Source organism: Zea mays, chromosome 1, assembly GCF_902167145.1.
Source record: "Zea mays cultivar B73 chromosome 1, Zm-B73-REFERENCE-NAM-5.0, whole genome shotgun sequence".
NCBI lineage: Eukaryota > Viridiplantae > Streptophyta > Magnoliopsida > Poales > Poaceae > Zea > Zea mays.
Window position 1 is genome coordinate 19,218,396 of NC_050096.1, and position 20,122 is coordinate 19,238,517.

The following is a 20,122-nucleotide window of genomic DNA, read 5'->3' on the forward strand; positions in this document are numbered from 1 at the left end:
CATCCCTCTTCCCCAACGAGCGTCACACTTGCCTCATGGCAAGGGAGAAGAAAGTAAGCACTCATGATACTAGTACTTATGCTTCTTCAAGTGAGGATGAGTCTAGTGATGATGATGAGATAGATTACTCATGCTTATTCAAGGGATTAGATAGATCTAAAATTAATAAGATTAATGAGTTGATTGATGCTTTGAATGACAAGAATAGATTACTAGAAAAACAAGAGGATCTTTTATATGAGGAGCATGATAAATTTGTTAGTGCACAAAATTCTCTTGCTCTAGAAATTAAAAGGAATGAAATGCTCTCTAGTGAATTATCTACTTGTCATGAATCCATCTCTAAACTAAAAAGTGTTAATGATGATTTGAATGCTAAGTTAGAAATAGCTAGTAAATCAACATCTTGTGTAGAAATTGTTGAAACTTGCAATAGGTGTAAAGATTTTGACATTGATGCTTGTAGTGAACACCTAGTTTCAATTTCCAAACTTAATGATGAATTGGCTAGTCTTAATGCTCAACTTAAGACTAGCAAGAGTAATTTTGATAAACTAAAATTTGCAAGGGATGCCTACACAATTGGTAGACACCCCTCAATTAAGGATGGACTTGGCTACAAGAAGGAAGCCAAGAACTTGACAAGCCATAAGGCTCCCATCTCCGCCAAGGAGAAAGGGAAGGCCCCTATGGCTAGTAGTGTGCAAAAGAACCATGCCTTTATGTACCATGATAGGAGACAATCTAGAAATGCTTATAGGAGATGTAACGCATATGATGCTTTTGATTCTCATGACATGTTTGCGTCTAGTTCTTCTTATGTGCATGATAGAAATGTTGGTAGGAGAAATGTTGTTCATAATATGCCTAGGAGAAATGTTGTTAATGTTCCTAGGAAAGTAATGAATGAACCCTCTACAATTTATCATGCTTCCTTTGCTATTTGTAGAAAGGATAGGAAAATAGTTGCTAGGAAGTTAGGGGCAAAATGCAAGGGAGACAAAACTTGCATTTGGGTCCCTAAGGATATTTGCACTAACCTTGTAGGACCCAACATGAGTTGGGTACCTAAGACCCAAGCCTAAATTTGCCTTGCAGGTTTATGCATCCGGGGGTTCAAGCTGGATTATCGACAGTGGATGCACAAACCATATGACGGGGGAGAAGAAGATGTTCACCTCCTACGTCAAGAATAAGGATTCCCAAGATTCAATTATATTCGGTGATGGGAATCAAGGCAAGGTAAAAGGGTTAGGTAAAATTGCAATTTCTAATGAGCACTCTATCTCCAATGTGTTTTTAGTTGAGTCTCTTGGTTACAATTTGCTATCTGTTAGTCAACTATGCAATATGGGATATAATTGTCTTTTTACAAATGTAGATGTGTCTGTCTTTAGAAGAAGTGATGGTTCACTAGCCTTTAAGGGTGTATTAGACGACAAGCTTTACTTAGTTGATTTTGCAAAAGAAGAGGCCGGTCTAGATGCATGCTTAATTGCTAAGACTAGCATGGGCTGGCTGTGGCATCGCCGCTTAGCACATGTGGGGATGAAGAACCTTCACAAGCTTCTAAAGGGAGAACACGTGATAGGGTTGACTAACATACAATTCGAAAAAGATAGACCTTGTGCAGCTTGTCAGGCAGGTAAACAGGTGGGAGGAGCGCATCACAGCAAGAATGTGATGACCACATCAAGACCCCTGGAGCTGCTACATATGGACCTCTTCGGACCCGTCGCCTATCTAAGTATAGGAGGAAGTAAGTATGGTTTAGTTATTGTTGATGACTTTTCCCGCTTCACTTGGGTGTTCTTTTTGCAGGATAAGTCTGAAACCCAAGGGACCCTCAAGCGCTTCCTCAGGAGAGCTCAAAATGAGTTTGAGCTCAAGGTGAAGAAGATAAGGAGCGACAACGGGTCCGAGTTCAAGAACCTTCAAGTGGAGGAGTTCCTTGAGGAGGAAGGGATCAAGCACGAGTTCTCCGCTCCCTACACACCACAACAAAATGGTGTGGTAGAGAGGAAGAACAGGACGCTAATCGATATGGCGAGGACGATGCTTGGAGAATTCAAGACCCCCGAGCGCTTTTGGTCGGAAGCCGTGAACACGGCTTGCCACGCCATCAACAGGGTCTACCTTCATCGCCTCCTCAAGAAGACTTCGTATGAGCTACTAATCGGTAACAAACCCAATGTATCTTACTTTCGTGTATTTGGGAGCAGATGCTACATTCTAGTGAAGAAGGGTAGAAATTCTAAATTTGCTCCCAAAGCTGTAGAAGGGTTTTTGTTAGGTTATGACTCAAATACAAAGGCATATAGAGTCTTCAACAAATCATCGGGTTTGGTTGAAGTCTCTAGCGACGTTGTATTTGATGAGACTAACGGCTCTCCAAGAGAGCAAGTTGTTGATTGTGATGATGTAGATGAAGAAGATGTTCCGACGGCCGCTATACGAACCATGGCGATTGGAGAAGTGCGGCCACAGGAACAAGATGAACGAGATCAACCTTCTTCCTCAACAACGGTGCATCCCCCAACTCAAGACGATGAACAGGTCCATCAAAAGGAGGCGTGTGATCAAGGGGAGCACAAGATGATCACATGATGGAGGAAGAAGCGCAACCGGCACCTCCAACCCAAGTTCGAGCGGTGATTCAAAGGGATCATCCCGTCGACCAAATTTTGGGTGACATTAGCAAGGGAGTAACTACTCGATCTCGATTAGTTAATTTTTGTGAGCATTACTCTTTCGTCTCTTCTATTGAGCCTTTCAGGGTAGAGGAGGCCTTGCTAGATCCGGATTGGGTATTGGCCATGCAGGAGGAACTCAACAACTTCAAGCGCAATGAAGTTTGGACACTGGTGCCTCGTCCGAAGCAAAATGTTGTGGGAACCAAGTGGGTGTTCCGCAACAAACAGGACGAGCACGGGGTGGTGACGAGGAACAAGGCTCGACTTGTGGCTAAAGGTTATGCCCAAGTCGCAGGTTTAGACTTTGAGGAGACGTTTGCTCCTGTGGCTAGGCTAGAATCAATTCGTATCTTGCTAGCATATGCCGCTCACCATTCTTTCAGGTTGTACCAAATGGATGTGAAGAGCGCTTTCCTCAATGGGCCAATCAAGGAGGAGGTGTACGTGGAGCAACCCCCTAGCTTCGAGGATGAACGGTATCCCGACCACGTGTGTAAGCTCTCTAAGGCGCTCTATGGACTTAAGCAAGCCCCAAGAGCATGGTATGAATGCCTTAGAGATTTCTTAATTGTTAATGCTTTCAAGGTTGGGAAAGCCGATCCAACTCTTTTTACTAAGACTTGTGATGGAGATTTGTTTGTGTGCCAAATTTATGTCGATGGCATAATATTTGGCTCTACTAATAAAAAGGCTTGTGAAGAGTTTAGCAGGGTGATGACGCAGAAATTCGAGATGTCAATGATGGGCGAGTTGAACTACTTCCTTGGGTTCCAAGTGAAGCAACTCAAGGATGGCACCTTCATCTCTCAAACGAAGTACACGCAAGACTTGCTAAAGCGGTTTGGGATGAAGGACGCCAAGCCCGCAAAGACTCCGATGGGAACCGACGGACACACCGACCTCAACAAAGGAGGTAAGTCCGTTGATCAAAAAGCATACCGGTCAATGATAGGATCGTTACTTTACTTATGTGCTAGTAGACCGGATATTATGCTTAGTGTATGCATGTGTGCTAGATTTCAATCCGATCCTAAGGAGTGTCACTTAGTGGCGGTGAAGCGAATTCTTAGATATTTAGTTGCTACGCCTTGCTTCGGGATCTGGTATCCAAAGGGGTCTACCTTTGACTTAATCGGATACTCAGATTCCGACTATGCTGGATGTAAAGTCGATAGGAAGAGTACATCGGGGACGTGCCAATTCTTAGGAAGGTCCCTGGTGTCATGGAACTCTAAGAAACAAACTTCTGTTGCCCTATCCATCGCTGAGGCCGAGTACGTTGCCGCAGGACAGTGTTGCGCGCAACTACTTTGGATGAGGCAAACCCTCCGGGACTTTGGCTACAATCTGAGCAAAGTCCCACTCCTATGTGATAATGAGAGTGCTATCCGCATGACGGAAAATCCTGTTGAACACAGCCGCACAAAGCACATTGACATCCGGCATCACTTTTTGAGAGACAACCAGCTAGCCGATATCTTTACCAAGCCTCTAGATGAGAAGACCTTCTGCAGGCTGCGTAGTGAGCTAAATGTCTTAGATTCGCGGAACTTGGATTGAATTGTAGCATACATGTGTTTATGCCTTTGATCAGGTTCATTCTGCATTTTGTTGCTTATTATGGTGCTCAAGTTGTACAAACACTCCCCGGACCTCACAAGTCCTTATGCAAGAGATGCACATATTTAGGGGGAGATGTGTTACAACTTGACCCTTTGAGACTAACCATATGCTTGAGTTTGCTTGATTTAGTCTCAAAGAAGGATTGAAAGGGAAAAGGTGGACTTGGACCATGAAAGACTTCCACTGCATTCCGATGAGAGGGTAACTCATTCCAAGTTCATCTCATGTACTCTTATTGCCTTTGTATTCTTATTGAAGATTTTGGTGAGGCAATAGGGTTAAAGGGCCAAGATTGATCCCGTTTTGGTGCTTGATGCCAAAGGGGGAGAAAATAAAGGCCAAAGCAACCACTTGAGAAATTTTGAAAATAGTAAAATAGAGATTTTGAAAATAGTAAAATAGAGCTTTTTGTTTTGTCAAAAGTTGGCCTCTTGTGGGGAGAAGTGTTGATTATGGGAAATAAGGGGAGTTTTTGAAATCTTTGATCAATTTTTTTTTGGAATGACTCTCTTTATGCTTCAACATGTGTGTTTGACTTAGAGATAGAGATTTGAGTTTGATTTGCAAAAACAAACCAAGTGGTGGCAAAGGATGATCCATATATACCAAAATTGAATCAAAATAAATTTGAGTTTTATTTGAAGTGATATTGCACTTGTTCTAGTTGCTTTATGTTGTGTTGGCATAAATCACCAAAAAGGGGGAGATTGAAAGGGAAATGTGCCCTTGGGCCATTTCTAAGTATTCTGGTGATTGAGTGCCAACACAAGTGCTTAAATGTGAATTTATGCTCATGGATAGACAAAGTGCAAATCAGGAGTAAAGGTATGTTTCTAAGCCTTAGTACAGTGGTTTTATGTACTAATATACTTGTCTAAGTGTTAGAAACAGAAAGAAGAAGAAAAGAAAAGAGGTGAAAAAGGCTTGGCTGTGTACAGCCAAGACTCAGCTCAGTCTGGCACACCGGACTGTCCGGTGGTGCACCGGACAGTGTCCGGTGCGCCAGGCTGACTCGGCGTGAAGTGGCCGCTCTCGGGAATTCACCGACGGCGTACGGCTAAAATTCACCGGACTGTCCGGTGTGCACCGGACTGTCCGGTGAGCCAACGGTCGGCCGGGCCAACGGTCGACCGCGGAATCTGCGCGCGACACGTGGCCGGGCCAACGGTCGGAAGGGTGCACCGGACTGTCCGGTGTGCACCGGACATGTCCGGTGCGCCAACGGCTCCCAGATCTGCAACGGTCGGTCGCGCCATTTTAGGAAGGAAATCGGGCACCGGACAGTGTCCGGTGTGCACCGGACTGTCCGGTGCACCCGACGACAGAAGGCAAGATTGGCCCTCCAGATTTGCTCTCAACGGCTCCTAGCTGCCTTGGGGCTATAAAAGGGACCCCTAGGCGCATGGAGGAGGACACCAAGCATTCCTACAACATTCCTAAGCACCAAGACATCGATTCCGCGCATTTGGTTCATTGTGATAGCATCTAGAGCTCTTGTTGAGTTGTGAACTCATTGAGTTGTGTTGCGAGCTCTTGTTGCGATTTGTGTGTGTGCTGTTGCTCTGATTTTGAGTCTTGTGTGCGTTGTTAGTTCCTCCCTTTCTCCGTATTTCTTTGTGAATCTCAAGTGGAAGGGCGAGAGGCTCCAAGTTGTGGAGATTCCTCGCAAACGGGATATTGAAAGGCAAAGCAAAACACCGTGGTATTCAAGTTGGTCTTTGGACCGCTTGAGAGGGGTTGATTGCAACCCTCGTCCGTTGGGACGCCACAACGTGGAGTAGGCAAGCGTTGGTCTTGGCCGAACCACGGGATAAACCACTGTGTCATCTCTGTGTTTGATCTCTTGTGGTACTGTGTTTTGTTGAGACTCCTCTCTAGCCACTTGGCGATTATTGTGCTAACACTTAACAAGTTTTTGTGGCTATAAGGTTAAGTTTCACAGGATCACCTATTCACCCCCCCTCTCTAGGTGCTCTCACATCCGTTACTTCAACGGTTCGATCAGGAACCCGAAGACACTTCTTCAATTGTGACACGTGGAACACATTATGCACAGCAGACAATGTTTCAGGTAGTTGGAGTCGGTATGCCACTGGTCCACATTGCTCAAGCACCAGGAATGGACCAATGTACCTGGGTGCAAGTTTCCCTTTAACCCCGAAACGCGATACACCCTTCATTGGTGAAACTTTTAAGTAGACAAAATCGCCTACCAGAAAGCATAAGGGTTGTCGTCGTCGGTCTGCATAACTCTTTTGTCGAGTCTGAGCTTTCTTCATATTATGAATAATTTTCTGAACCTTTTCTTCGACCTCTTTCACCATATCAGGCCTAAAGAAGTACCTTTCTCCAGGTTCAGACCAATTTAGCGGAGTTCGACACTGTCGCCCATACAAAGCTTCAAAAGGTGCCATCTTGATACTTTCTTGATAACTGTTATTGTATGAAAACTCCGCTAAGGGCAAACATTCATCCCATTTCTGTGAGAAGTCCAGAACACATGCCCGCAACATATCTTCCAGTATTTGATTGACCCTCTCAGTCTGCCCACTGGTTTGAGGATGATAAGCCGAACTGTGGAGTAATTTAGTACCCAAGGATTTGTGAAGTGCTTCCCAGAACTTGGCTACAAATTGAGGTCCACGATCCGACACAATGGTCTTCGGAACACCATGCAGACTGAGAATACGGGCAATGTATAATGCTGCATAAGTGGCTACTGTATATGTGACCCTGACAGGTAAGAAGTGGGCAATCTTTGTGAGTCGATCAACGATAACCCAAATAGAATCATACCCAGATTATCCTTTTGAGCATCAATTATTCTTTGCAAAATGATTGACTCAAGCTTTAGTTGATTTAGAGTCCCTTGTTGGATTATCCCCAGGTTTAGTTTTTCCATCTCTTGACACAAAGTGTTGTCAGAGGTCTTCATTGTAAGACAATGACAGGCAACCTTACGGCTCAGTGCATCTGCCACCACATTGGCTTTGCCTGGGTGATAATGGATCTCCAGTTCATAGTCTTTAATAAGCTCAAGCCATCGTCTTTGCCTCATATTTAATTCTGACTGGGTGAAAATGTACTTCAAACTTTTATGATCTGTATATATGTGACAGATATTTCCCAGCAGATAGTGACGCCAAATCTTCAGGGCATGAACCACAGCAGCTAGCTCCAGATCATGAGTTGGGTAATGCTCCTCATGTCGGCGCAACTGCCTTGAAGCATACGCAATTACTCGGCCCTCTTGCATCAGTACACAGCCGAGCCCACTGCCAGATGCATCACAATATACATCAAAAGGCTTAGTGATGTCCGGTTGAGCCAATACCGGAGCAGTGGTTAATAATGTCTTCAATTGCTCAAAGGCTTCATTACACTTAGAAGACCAATTGAACTTAATGTCATTCTTCAATAAACTTGTGATTGGCTTCACAAGCTTAGAAAAATCTGGTATGAATCTGCGATAATACCCAGCTAGTCCAAGAAAACTCCGGACTTGGTGAACAGTGGTTGGGGGTTTCCACTCCAGAATATCTTTGACCTTGCTAGGATCTACCGCAATTCCTTTAGCCGATAACACGTGCCCCAAAAATTGAATTTCCTCCAGCCAGAACGCGCACTTGCTGAATTTGGCATACAGCTGATGTTCCCTCAGGCGTGTCAATACAATCCGTAGATGCTGAGCATGGTCCTCTTTATTTTTAGAATATATCAAGATATCGTCGATGAAGACCACCACGAACTTGTCCAACTCGGGCATGAACACTGAGTTCATCAAATAGGTGAAGTGGGCAGGAGCATTTGTGAGCCCGAAAGACATTACTAGGTATTCAAACAATCCGTATCGCGTAGTAAACGCGGTCTTCGGTATATCCTCGGGCCGAATACGGATTTGGTGATAGCCCGACCTGAGATCAATTTTGGAAAATACCCTCGCCCCAGTCAGTTGATCAAATAAGATGTCGATCCTTGGAAGAGGGTACTTATTCTTGATGGTGACCTCATTCAGGGGTCGATAATCCACGCACATTCGCAAGGTTTGATCCTTCTTCTTAACAAAAATGGCGGGGCAACCCCATGGGGACGAGCTTGGCCGGATGAATCCCTTATTCAGTAGATCTTGTAATTGAATCTTCAATTCCGCCAACTCATTAGGGGGCATACGGTACGATCTTCGGGAGATGGGAGCCGTACCGGGCTTTAACTCAATTACGAATTCTAAATCTCTTTCAGGGGGCAGTCCAGGCAAATCTTCCGGAAATACATCTGGAAACTCACATACTACCGGAATGTTCTTGATCTCCGGTACAATGGCTTCATATACTCTACCAGAAGCTTTGGCTGGATTGGTTACGGGGAGAGACAAAAGAATCTCTTCTTGATTATAACTCAACCTGACGGTTCTGAGTTCAGTGTTGAGAATTGCCTTGTGTTGGGTTAACCAATTCATACCCCAAATTACATCTATATCCTGGTCTTTCAGAACAATCATGTTAGCAGGAAAGTTCCGTCCGGCCATTGTTACTGGCACTTCATAGGCCACTTCTCTAGTAAAAATGTGTCCCCCAGGTGAATGAATTTTAAATCCCTCTTTTGATTCATGGCATGCAATATGATGTTGCTCCACAAATTTCTTGCTAATGAATGTATGCGAAGCACCAGAATCAAAAAGAATGATTGCAGGGTGACTGGCCACGGGAAACGTACCCATCATCACCGGCTCTCCTTCCGGTGTAGTGGCCACTTGGGTGTAATATACACGCCCCGTCTTCTTTGTATTTTTCCCCACAGCATTTCCTTTGGGTTGAGCTGATCTCCCAGATCCTTGCGGAGCATTTGATTGATTTTGCTTAGGATAAGGGCAGTCTTTGATGAAATGTCCTGACTTGCCGCAATTAAAACACCCAGTTGAAGAACTAGGCAAGGCAGGGAATCGAGTGCCTGGGGCACCCGGCTGATTTGGGGTAGTGGGGGTATTGTTGGGGCGAATAATGATTGGCTGTTTGAAAGGGAATGAGGGTGGACGAGAAAAAATGCGATTTTGGCTTGAAGGCCGGATCACAAACCGTTGCTTCTTCGCCTGGCCCTGATTAGGCCTCTCACCACCGAATCCCTTATTCTTCCCAGAACTTGCGTATTTTGCTTCAACAGATAAGGATGTGCTGACAGCCTTTCCATACGTGAGATCTATGCATGTGGCCATCTTTCTCTGTAGCCGATCATTTAAACCCCGCATAAAACAGTTCTTCTTCTTTAAATCAGTATTCACCTGGTCGATGGCATACTGCGACATGTGATTAAACTTGTTGAGATACTGATTGACGGTATCTCCTCCTTGTTTTAACTTCATAAATTCCTCTTGTTTCATATGCAGCACTCCTTCGGGTATATAGTGCTCACGGAAGGCTGCTTTAAACTCTTCCCAGGTGACTTGATGGTTGACAGGTTGAATAGCCACTAAATTTCCCCACCAGGTACTGGCAGGACCACGTAGTTGTTGTGCTGCGAATAGCGGCTTCTGCGTCTCTGAGCAACGGAGAAGACCAAACTTTTGTTCAATAACCCGTATCCACTCATCAGCTTCTAGTGGATCTTCAGCTTTGACGAATAGGGGTGGACGGGTTTCAGAGAAGTCCAGATAGGTGGTTTCACGGGGGCCTTGCTGATAACCCCTTCCTGCCTGCTACTGGAATTGCTGCTGACCCGCCATTTCCCTAAGGAAGCGGGTATTGTCTGCGGTGGCATTCACCAAGGCGGCAATCGCCTCGGCTAATGTGGGAGGAATCGGAGGTGGGTTTGGGGTAACATCCCTTCCCCCAGAAGTTCCTGCTGCGTCCTGTCCTCGAGTCCTGGTCGGCATCTGTGGCAAAGAACATTTGAAGTAAACATAATATGCCAGAGAAACCTTCCATTTTACATTACTATAAAAAAGTAATGATACAGACTCGATATTACATAACAGGATACATTACCCATTATACAAAAGTTCAACCTATTATACAACAGTACACCCTACAATACACTACTCTACTTCTATTACACCATTAGTCCTGCTTTCCATTACTCTTGGCGGCCTCATCGTCAGGTGTGGGAGTCCAGACGTCAACCAACCTCAAGGAAGGAGGAGGCTCAAAAAGGTCTAACTCCCCACCCAGCGCGCGTCCCGCAACGTGAGAGGGTCTGGCTTCCGCCTCAGCAGGATGTGCAGGCACACTAGGGTGTAATTGTGAGTATAGTACATGGACTTCCTCATGCAACGTATTGCAGTAGACCTACAGGTTGTCGACAGTTGAGCTAAGTTCTTTAATTCGGGCCTGAGCCCTTGCTTCCTTAGCACATGCTAGCAAACGAGACTGTACGGCCTAGTCAAGTGCTAAGTCTCGATCAGCAAGCTGATCCTGCAGGTGACGGATGTCCCTTCTTAGTTCATTGATTCTATCTCCGTCGGCGACCCAAGCATCGGTCCTGTGTTGAAGCGCCGCTTGAAGTCGACTCACTCGGGCTTCAAGATCTCCGATGGGGTCATTACTTCCACTGCTGCTGCTTTCATGTCGGGGGGCCAGTTGATGCTGAGGCACTCCAATTGGTCTCGTTGACTTGCGTGCCGTTAGCCTTGTGCGTGGCGGCATCTTTCTAAGGGGGAAATGTTATTAGTATAATTCTTAGCATGATGCATGTGTAAGTACAGAATCAACCTTAGTCGATTCAACCTTCTATACATTGCACTCTTCCTATCGGGTCTTTAAGATAGACTCTTCAGAATACTTAGGTAAGAAGAGAAAAGAGTTTTTAGGTAAGACTTTTGAAAATCCTTTTGAAGATGCCTCATAATATCTGCAAAGAAGGGCTACGCTCCGATACCAGCTGTGACGGAACCTCCCAAGTAATTAGGCCCACCTACAGTTGTCCTTGTCTAACAGACATCAGACACCCCGTAGATGTTCCTAAGTCACTTGACAAGTTCGGTATCTTTCCTTACCTTACCAGGAACGTTCACCCGTCTTGCAGTCATTACAGAACATCGGAGATAAAGAAATGCGGAAGCGATTACATAACTTACATTTATTTTAAAAGCAAGCTTAAGTTGTTTTATTACAGACCAGAACTAAAAAGGCGAGTGCTGAGTAGTAATATTATACAAACCAAGGGAGGCACAAACTCCTCCCGATAAGTTTAAGTAAAAGATCCTATGTGGAGGACCAAGTCCTCCGGCACTTCAGTCTTGTTTTTCTTCATTTGGTACCACCTTGGAGCAAAAGCAACAAAAATTTGTCGCTTCCTCACCTAAAAACAACAAAGGGATAAACCCTGAGTATGGAATTACTCAGCAAGTCTTACCCGACTAAGGAAAAGACTCTCAAGGGTATGCTGGATAAATAGGAGTCAAGGAGAGGCTTTAACAAAAATCAACTTATACTTTTGCAGAAGTAGCTTACTAAAGTGAGTCCTTACTTTCAATCTTTTAACGCCATGTTAAGTATTAATAGACTCTATTTGCATCTAGTCTAATTTCACCATCTCATCAATACAACATCATGTTGATCTATAGTGTTCACATCCTGACTTAGGTTGTAGAAAAGTGACCAAGTCTTCATAACCGCGAAGGTACGGCGATCCGAATCGATTATACTCAGCTGAGGATCTCCAATCACACGACATATGTAGCACTTAACCCTTGCATATGTCAACCCGCCACCGGGGTTCTTAAGACCAGATCAGGTTCACGCAAACCGAGAGCACAGCTACACCACCGTCCAGCCTCTTGCCACGGAGGGTACACGCTACTCTCGCCACCGCTCCACGCCCATTTCGTGTTATCTTATTCTGGCCTTAGTCTTCCCGAGGCAAGGCTTACCCATGACGAGGCATGTGACCAGTTAAAGGGTCCTCGGTCAGCACGCCTACATACGCATTAATCCTTAACCAACCTGGGTAGAACATCACCTGTTCCTAACCCAAGTTTCAATTTAAGTATTTCCATCCTTAGGATTGTGTCTGTTCCTTAGGATGAAAGAGCATCACAGGGAACTTTGCAGTAAGATCCCACTATTGCTCCAAATGAAAATATTCTTGCAGGTAGAAGCCATCCTCTCCCGGGTTAGACTGAGGACAACCTCTATCTACAAGATCTAAGCAAGGCTAAGCATTTTTGTAAATCATATTTTGATACTTCACAGAAGTATCTATAAAGGTATGGATATCAAGGAAAGCAATGCATCAAAGGGTTTCAAGCAATTCCTATGAACCTAATGCACATTTCACTAGACTTAAAGGGTGCGAAAAGTATTTAAAACACAAGGAAAGGGGTTGCATGCACCGGGGCTTCCCTTCGTTCACATGGGATGCTCATAAGGATGCAAAGATAATATAAACTTATTATCTATGTCTTGAGTACAACTTTCCTTCACGGAACTCCGGGAACTTAGGGTTTCCGGAGTCGGTAAAGGAGTTCACAGGGAAGGGGTAGGGTTTTGGGGTTTAGGTGTCAAACAAAGTCCAAATCAAACCCAACTCTACCTAAGGCTTCTAATTAATGTGTAGAGCTTATACAAAAAGTTTGGGTAATTTTGGGATTACCATTTATTTTCTAAAAATCCAGAACTACTATCTTAAACTATTTTAAATGCCCTAAAATTCCTTATTTCCTCTAAAAATCTCAAAACTATTTTTACTAAATTCTAGGGAAAATAAGAAACCTAGGAAAATTGGTTTCACAATTTTAGGATTTTTCTACAATTTTTAACAAATTTCTAAAGCTCTATTGTAAAAAAAAGAAAAAGCTTCAATAGTGCTGGGCCAATTCTAGCCCAAGCGGCCCAACACCAGAGGAAAAGGGCGCCCGTGCCCACGCGCTGGCTGTTTTGCGCAAAGGGACTCGGGGTCCTGGCTAATTGGAAATGAGTTCAGTTACTGTTTTACTGAGTCTCTGACGATTTGCACAGAGGTCCTTGAAGTTCTTTTTCTTTACGTCGACTGATCCCCGACGGCGAACCGCGCGGGAGCCATGCTCCGACGAGCTGGACTGGGCGGAGCACGCAAGGATTGGTGCTCACCGACGACTGACTCCAGATTCCGACCTAACCCGAGGTTTCCCCTCACTCAATTTTTGAATTGGAGCTCTGAAACAACTGGTTCATGGTGACAGGCGGATGGTTATAGGAACGAACGCGTTCCGGCCAAACGACGACGGGGACGACCAAATTGAGGCTGAGGAAGGATTCACGGGTTCACCAGGAGTTATGCACACTCTTTGGTTTGGGCAGAATACGAGCCGAAGAGCAGGTCGATGGTGAGGGTGGGTTACGGCGGCGTTTTACAGAGCAACCGCACGTTCCGGTGAAAGGTTTCGGCTTAAGTTCGATTGGTTGGTACTGGGAGCAATAGGGGGCTAATAGCAAGCAAGAACATGAAACAATTGGGTAAGTACTCACTCGAGGAAAGCTGGCCACAGAGATGTTCTTCACGGCGGAGTTAAGAACAAGGGAGCGAGGGATTTGGGGGCTACGTGGGTTTTCTGGTGATCTTGAGTCGGGCGCTAAGTTGCTGAGATGTGGGATACAGTGAAGAAGCAACGCTCGCCCTCAATTTATAGTCTACCGGCCGGAATCGGATGAGCTTCACCGGCTGTAATCGTGCTGGCGAGCTCACCCGCACGGCAGAGCCACGACACAAGTCCGGTGGCCGCCGTTTAACCGGGTTGCGCCACCTCAGTAACTTTTGGCCACGTCGCCAGGAATCCTTTACCGCACACGCCGGCGACCCATCCCACGCCGCGGTGGCGTCCTTATCGCTGGCGAGGGGCTGATCTTTATCCACCGCGCGATATTTTCTGAAGACGGTGAACAGTGCACTGGGTTCAGTAAAAAGCTCGACTGACTGACCAAGTTGGAGCCCAGTTTTCTCAAATTTTCATGTGAAACCTAAGCCAACTTTCTGCAGCAAAGTTATAGAGCTATAATCCGTCTATCATTTTGCTACAATGTGCTCCCACAAAAAGTCACTGGATCCCCTTCAAAATCGAGCTCAAATTTTATCTCACAACACTGTTAATCTGTATTTCAGACTTCAGGCAGCCTGACAGTCCATCTTTGATTGGGTTTTTCTCCAAATTTCTCATAGGATCATGGCTTGAACCCTTAAACAAAGTTGTTCTCCTATGATTGGTCTTCAGCTTTGATGTGGTCACCTAACATGAATTCTCACTATTTTGAAAGCTACACAGCCCCAAAGTTGGGCCTATAACCCTGATTTCAGACTTAGCATAGGAATCAAAAGCAAGGTCCTTTTTGCAAATGAGTCCAAAACTTAGGGTTTAGCTTTCAAGTCCACATACTTGTGAACCAAATGACTTAGGATACTTATTTGAATTGGTTTTTGCACCTTAGTCCAAAAGTGGACTAATTTTGCACATAGGCCCCTAGGGTTTAGTTTTAGGGTTTTCCAGGGTTCCAATTAGGGTTTCTGGTATCCCAGGGGTATAAATGTGACTCTACTTTGTTTTTGGGGATATTTTATGACTCTTTCCCTAAAGTCTTTAGGTTTTCTCATCTTAGGTTAAGTTTTACCCCTTTAACCACTATTTAGGGTTAAGTCCTTTAACCAGGGTTCTATTTGCAAAAACATTAAAACAATACAACTTGTTTGAAATTTTTGCCTAGTGAATGCACTCTAGGTGTATCAAACATATGCAATGCCAATGCTTATGATGCCATGCTCAAGTTTTAGTTATAGTAACACCAGGGGTGTTACAATCAGGGACAGACTCGACTTTTTTACATACGCCCCTGCGTCGCCTTTCCGCAAGGAGGAGGGGGGAAAGCGCCATGTTGCCCTCGATGGGCGCCGAACATGGTGTTTCCGGTGAGCTGCAGGCGGGTAATCCGAGTGGACGTCCGTGCCCCATTCGTTAGGGGTCGGCTAGGGGCCCAGAGGCACGCCCAAAAGTACCTGCGGGTGATCTGCCGGACCCGGTCCCCTGGCGACGGGGTCCGAGGGCTCGATGCCTCCCTCTGATGGGATTCCGTTACAAGATCGTTCCCGCTGGTCTCGGAAATGTCCTAGGGTACCTCGGGAGCGCAGCCCGAGCCTTGGTTATGGATCGAACGTACCCATGGTCATCCCTCGCTCTGTGTCTGAGGCGGCTGTGAACCCTTCGGGGGCCAGCCTTCGAACCCCTGATCAGTAGTGGGCGCGGAGCCCGAGTAGCCTGAGGCGGTCGTTGAACCCTTCCGAGGGGCCGGCCTTCGAACCTCTAACCAGTAGTGGGTGTAGGGCCCACGTGATCTGAGGCGGCTGTCGAACCCTTCCGAGGGGCCAGCCTTCAAACCTCTGATCAGTAGGGAGGCTCGGAGCCTGGTTCCTTCACGGGGAAGGATCCTTTTCGGGATATCCCCCTTTCCCGGTCCCTGTTGCAAGAGAGAGAAAGAGGAAAAAAAGGAAAAGGATACGAAATCGAACGACGTGGCGTACCTTTTTTGTCGCGATCATTATGGCGAAGGCGAAGCGTCGTTCGCTTCTCCTGCCAGAGGCGCCGCCTGTCCCACCGCGGAGTTAATGCGGCAGGGCTAGTGGTTGGCGGGGCGGCCGTTGCGCGTGCGCGAGCCGTTCGAGGAACGGAACACGGGCGCGTTGTCTTTACGCCGTGAGAGAGGGTTCTCTCGCTGCCCCCGGATGGGACGTAGGCTTGGCTGGCGACGTGACCGCTGCTCCTGCCCGCCTGCCACCGCCATTACTGCCGGCCCATTTTTGGCTGCATTGACCGTCGCGCCAGGCTGGCGCCGCTGGGTCGTGCTCTGGGTCGCCTCGAGTCGCGGTATCGGTTCCGCAGTCGAGGAGGCGCGGTGGTGGCGCAAGTGGCGGTGCAGTTGCATGCACGAAGCACTCGACGCGCCGGTCGTATGACGCGTGGGCCTGGGCCTCCATGCCGGGCGTGTTGGGAGTCGGAGAAGTGCGCCCACTTGGCGCGGTTGCATGCCGCCTGCATGGCTGCCCGCCCTTTCGCCCGCTGGTCTGGGCAAAAGTGGAGAGTCGCTTGTAACCGCTGGGCGGTTGTACGCACCGCGCACGGCGATTTGGCTTCTTTTGTTCTGGGCCGTCTTGCATGACGTGTGGGACCTAGCCCCCGCGCCGTAGGAGGGGGGCCTTGGAGCGTGTTGGAGAAGACTCAGCCCGCAACGGCTGGAGACGCAAGTAAGGAGAGTCGCCTTTAAAAGGAGGGTGACCCCCTTAGAAGGCGACCATGTCTCCGCGCTCCCTTATGCGTCGTGTCTTTCCACCTTCCAAGCCCCCGGATGGGGGATACCCGCCGTCTTTCCGCCTTGTCGTTGGGGGAACGCAACTCCGTGGGAGTTGGTACCTTTCAGCCATCGTTCGGCTTCAAGGATTTTCATCAGCCAGCCCGGCTGTACCCCTCCGCTGGCGGTCACCCAAGACGGTGACCACCAGCCCCTGGGTGGGGAGAAGCAAGCCGGGCTGCGATCTTGGTCCCACCCTCAACTTCAAGGATGTTCATCATCCTCGCTGGGGTGGAGGCCGGGCTGAGCCGGGGCTCTACCTCCCGCGCGGGTTCGTGGGTCGGCCTCTCCTGCGGCGTTCGAGGGAGAGGGCGCTCACTGGCCCTGCGGGCGGGCCGGACTTCGAGGGAGAGGGCGCTCACTGGCCCTTTTAGCCCCCGAGGGAGGGTCGGGCTTTGCCGAGGCGAGGCCGACCCTTCCTTGATGACTAAACTTTGCGTGGGAGCGAGGTATATGAACAACTTGAAAACATCTTAAGGGTAGAAACGACGTAGCTGTTGGATGTTCCAAGCGTTGTTGTAGACCTCGCCTTGACTGTTGGCCAGCTTGTACGTTCCGGGCTTCAGAACTTTGGCGATGACGAACGGCCCCTCCCAGGGGGGCGTGAGCTTGTGCCGCCCTCGAGCGTCTTGTCGCAGCCGAAGCACCAGGTCGCCCACCTGGAGGTCTCGGGACCGGACCCCTCGGGCGTGGTAGCGTCGCAGGGACTGCTGGTACCGCGCCGAGTGTAGTAAGGCCTTGTCCCGAGCCTCCTCCAGCTGGTCCAACGAGTCCTCTCGACTAGCTTGGTTGCTTTGGTCGGTGTAGGCCCTTGTCCTCGGGGAGCCGTATTCCAGGTCTGTGGGCAAGACGGCCTCGGCCCCGTAGACTAGGAAGAACGGCGTGAAGCCCGTGGCTCGGTTCGGCGTTGTCCTCAGACTCCAGACCACCGAGGGGAGTTCCTTCATCCATCGCTTGCCGAACTTGTTGAGGTCGTTGTAGATCCAAGGCTTGAGCCCTTGTAGAATCATGCCGTTGGCACGCTCTACTTGCCCATTTGACATGGGGTGAGCTACGGCGGCCCAGTCCACCCGGATGTGGTGATCCTCGCAGAAGTCCAGGAACTTTCTGCCGGTGAACTAGGTGCCGTTGTCGGTGATGATGGAGTTCGGGACCCCGAAACGATGAATGATGTTGGTGAAGAACGCCACCGCCTGTTCGGACCTGATTATGTTTAGGGGTCGGACCTCGATCCACTTGGAGAATTTGTCGATGGCGACCAACAGGTGCGTGTAGCCCCCGGGTGCCTTCTGCAAGGGGCCGACGAGGTCCAGACCCCACACAGCGAAAGGCCAGGTGATGGGTATCGTCTGCAGAGCCTGAGCGGGGCGCAGGTGGGTCTGCCTTGCGTAGAACTGACACCCTTCGCAGATGCGGGCAATTCTAGTGGCGTCGGCCACCGTCGTCGGCCAGTAGAAGCCTTGTCGGAAAGCATTCCCGACGAGGGCTCGAGGTGCTGCGTGATGGCCGCAAGCCCCCGAGTGTATCTCTTGAAGGAGTTCCTGACCTTCGGTGATGGAGATGCATCGCTGGAGGATGCCTGAGGGGCTGCGGTGGTAGAGCTCCTTCCCATCTCCCAGCAAGACGAACAACTTGGCGCGCCGCGCCAACCGCCGAGCTTCGGCTCGGTCGAGGGGTAGCTCTCCTCGGTGGAGATATTGCAGATACGGGGTCTGCCAGTTTTGATCAGGCGTGACCCCGCTTTGCTCCCCCTCGACGCGTAGCGTCTCGCCCTCGGGGGCCGAGGGTACCTCGGGCCGAACCGAGGGTGCCTCGGGCCGAGCCGAGGGTGCCTCGGGCTGTGCCGAGGGTGCCTCTGGCTGTGCCGAGGGTACCTCGGGCTGGGTCGAGGGTGCCTCAGGCTCGGGCGTGTCATCGATCTTGACGGAGGGTTGATGCAGATCCCGGGAGAAGACGTCCGGGGGAACCGTTGTTCGCCCCGAGGCTATTTTAGCCAGCTCGTCCGCAGTCTCGTTCTAGCGCCGAGCGATGTGGTTGAGCTCGAGCCCGTAGAACTTGTCTTCCAGGCGCCGAACCTCATCGCAGTAGGCCTCCATCTTCGGGTCGCGGCAGTGGGAGTTCTTCATGACTTGGTCGATAACGAGCTGCGAGTCACCGCGAGCGTCGAGGCGTCAGACCCCTAGCTCGATGGCGATCCGCAATCCGTTGACCAGAGCCTCATACTCGGCCACATTGTTGGACACCGGGAAATGGAGGCGTAGCACATAGCGTAGGTGCTTCCCGAGGGGCAAGATGAAGAGTAGGCCTGCGTCGGCTCCTGTCTTCATCAGCGACCCGTCGAAGAACATGGTCCAGAGTTCCGGTTGGATCGGAGCTGTCGGTAGCTGAATGTCGACCCATTCGGCTACAAAGTCCGCCAAGTCCTGGGACTTGATGGCCTTCCGAGGGGCGAACGAGATTGCTTCGCCCATGATCTCCACCGCCTACTTTGCGATTCTACCCGAGGCCTCTCGGCACTGGATGATCTCCCCCAGGGGGAAGGAGGACACCACAGTTACCGGATGAGACTCGAAGTAGTGTCGCAACTTCCGCCGTGTCAGGATCACCGCATACAGCAGCTTCTGAACTTGTGGGTAGCGGATCTTGGTTTCGGACAGTACCTCGCTGACGAAGTAGACTGGCCTCTGAACGGGCAATGCATGCCCCTCTTCTTGCCTCTCGACCACAATCGCGGCGCTAACCACCTGAGTGGTCGCGGCGACGTAGACCAAGAGGGCTTCTCCGACAGCTGGGGGCACCAAGACAGGCGCCTTCGTGAGGAGCGTCTTCAGGTTCCCGAGGGCTTCCTCGGCCTCAGGGGTCCAAGTGAAGCACTCGGTCTTCCTTAAGAGGCGGTACAGAGGTAGACCTCTTTTGCCGAGGCGTGAGATGAAGCGGCTCAGAGCCGCGAGACATCCCATGACCCTCTGTACGCCTTTCAAGTCCTTGATGGGCCCCATGCTGGTGATGGCTGCGATCTTCCCTGGGTTGGCTTCGATACCCCGCTCGGAGACGATGAACCCCAAGAGCATGCCTCGGGGCACCCCGAAGACACACTTCTCGGGATTGAGCTTGACGCCTTTCGCCTTGAGACATCGGAATGTCACTTCAAGGTCGGAAAGGAGGTCGGAGGCTTTCCTCGTCTTGACTACGATGTCATCGACGTAGGCCTCGACCGTGCGGCTAATGTGTTCGCCGAACACATGGTTCATGCACCGCTGGTACGTCGCGCCCGCATTCCTCAAGCCGAACGGCATGGTGACATAGCAGTACATGCCGAAGGGTGTGATGAAAGAATTCACGAGCTGGTCGGACTCTTTCATCCTGATTTGATGATACCCTGAGTAGGCATCGAGGAAAGACAGGGTTTTCGCACCCAGCAGTGGAATCCATGATTTGATCGATGCGAGGCAGAGGGTAGGGAACCTTCGGACATGCTTTGTTCAGACCAGTGTAGTCTACACACAT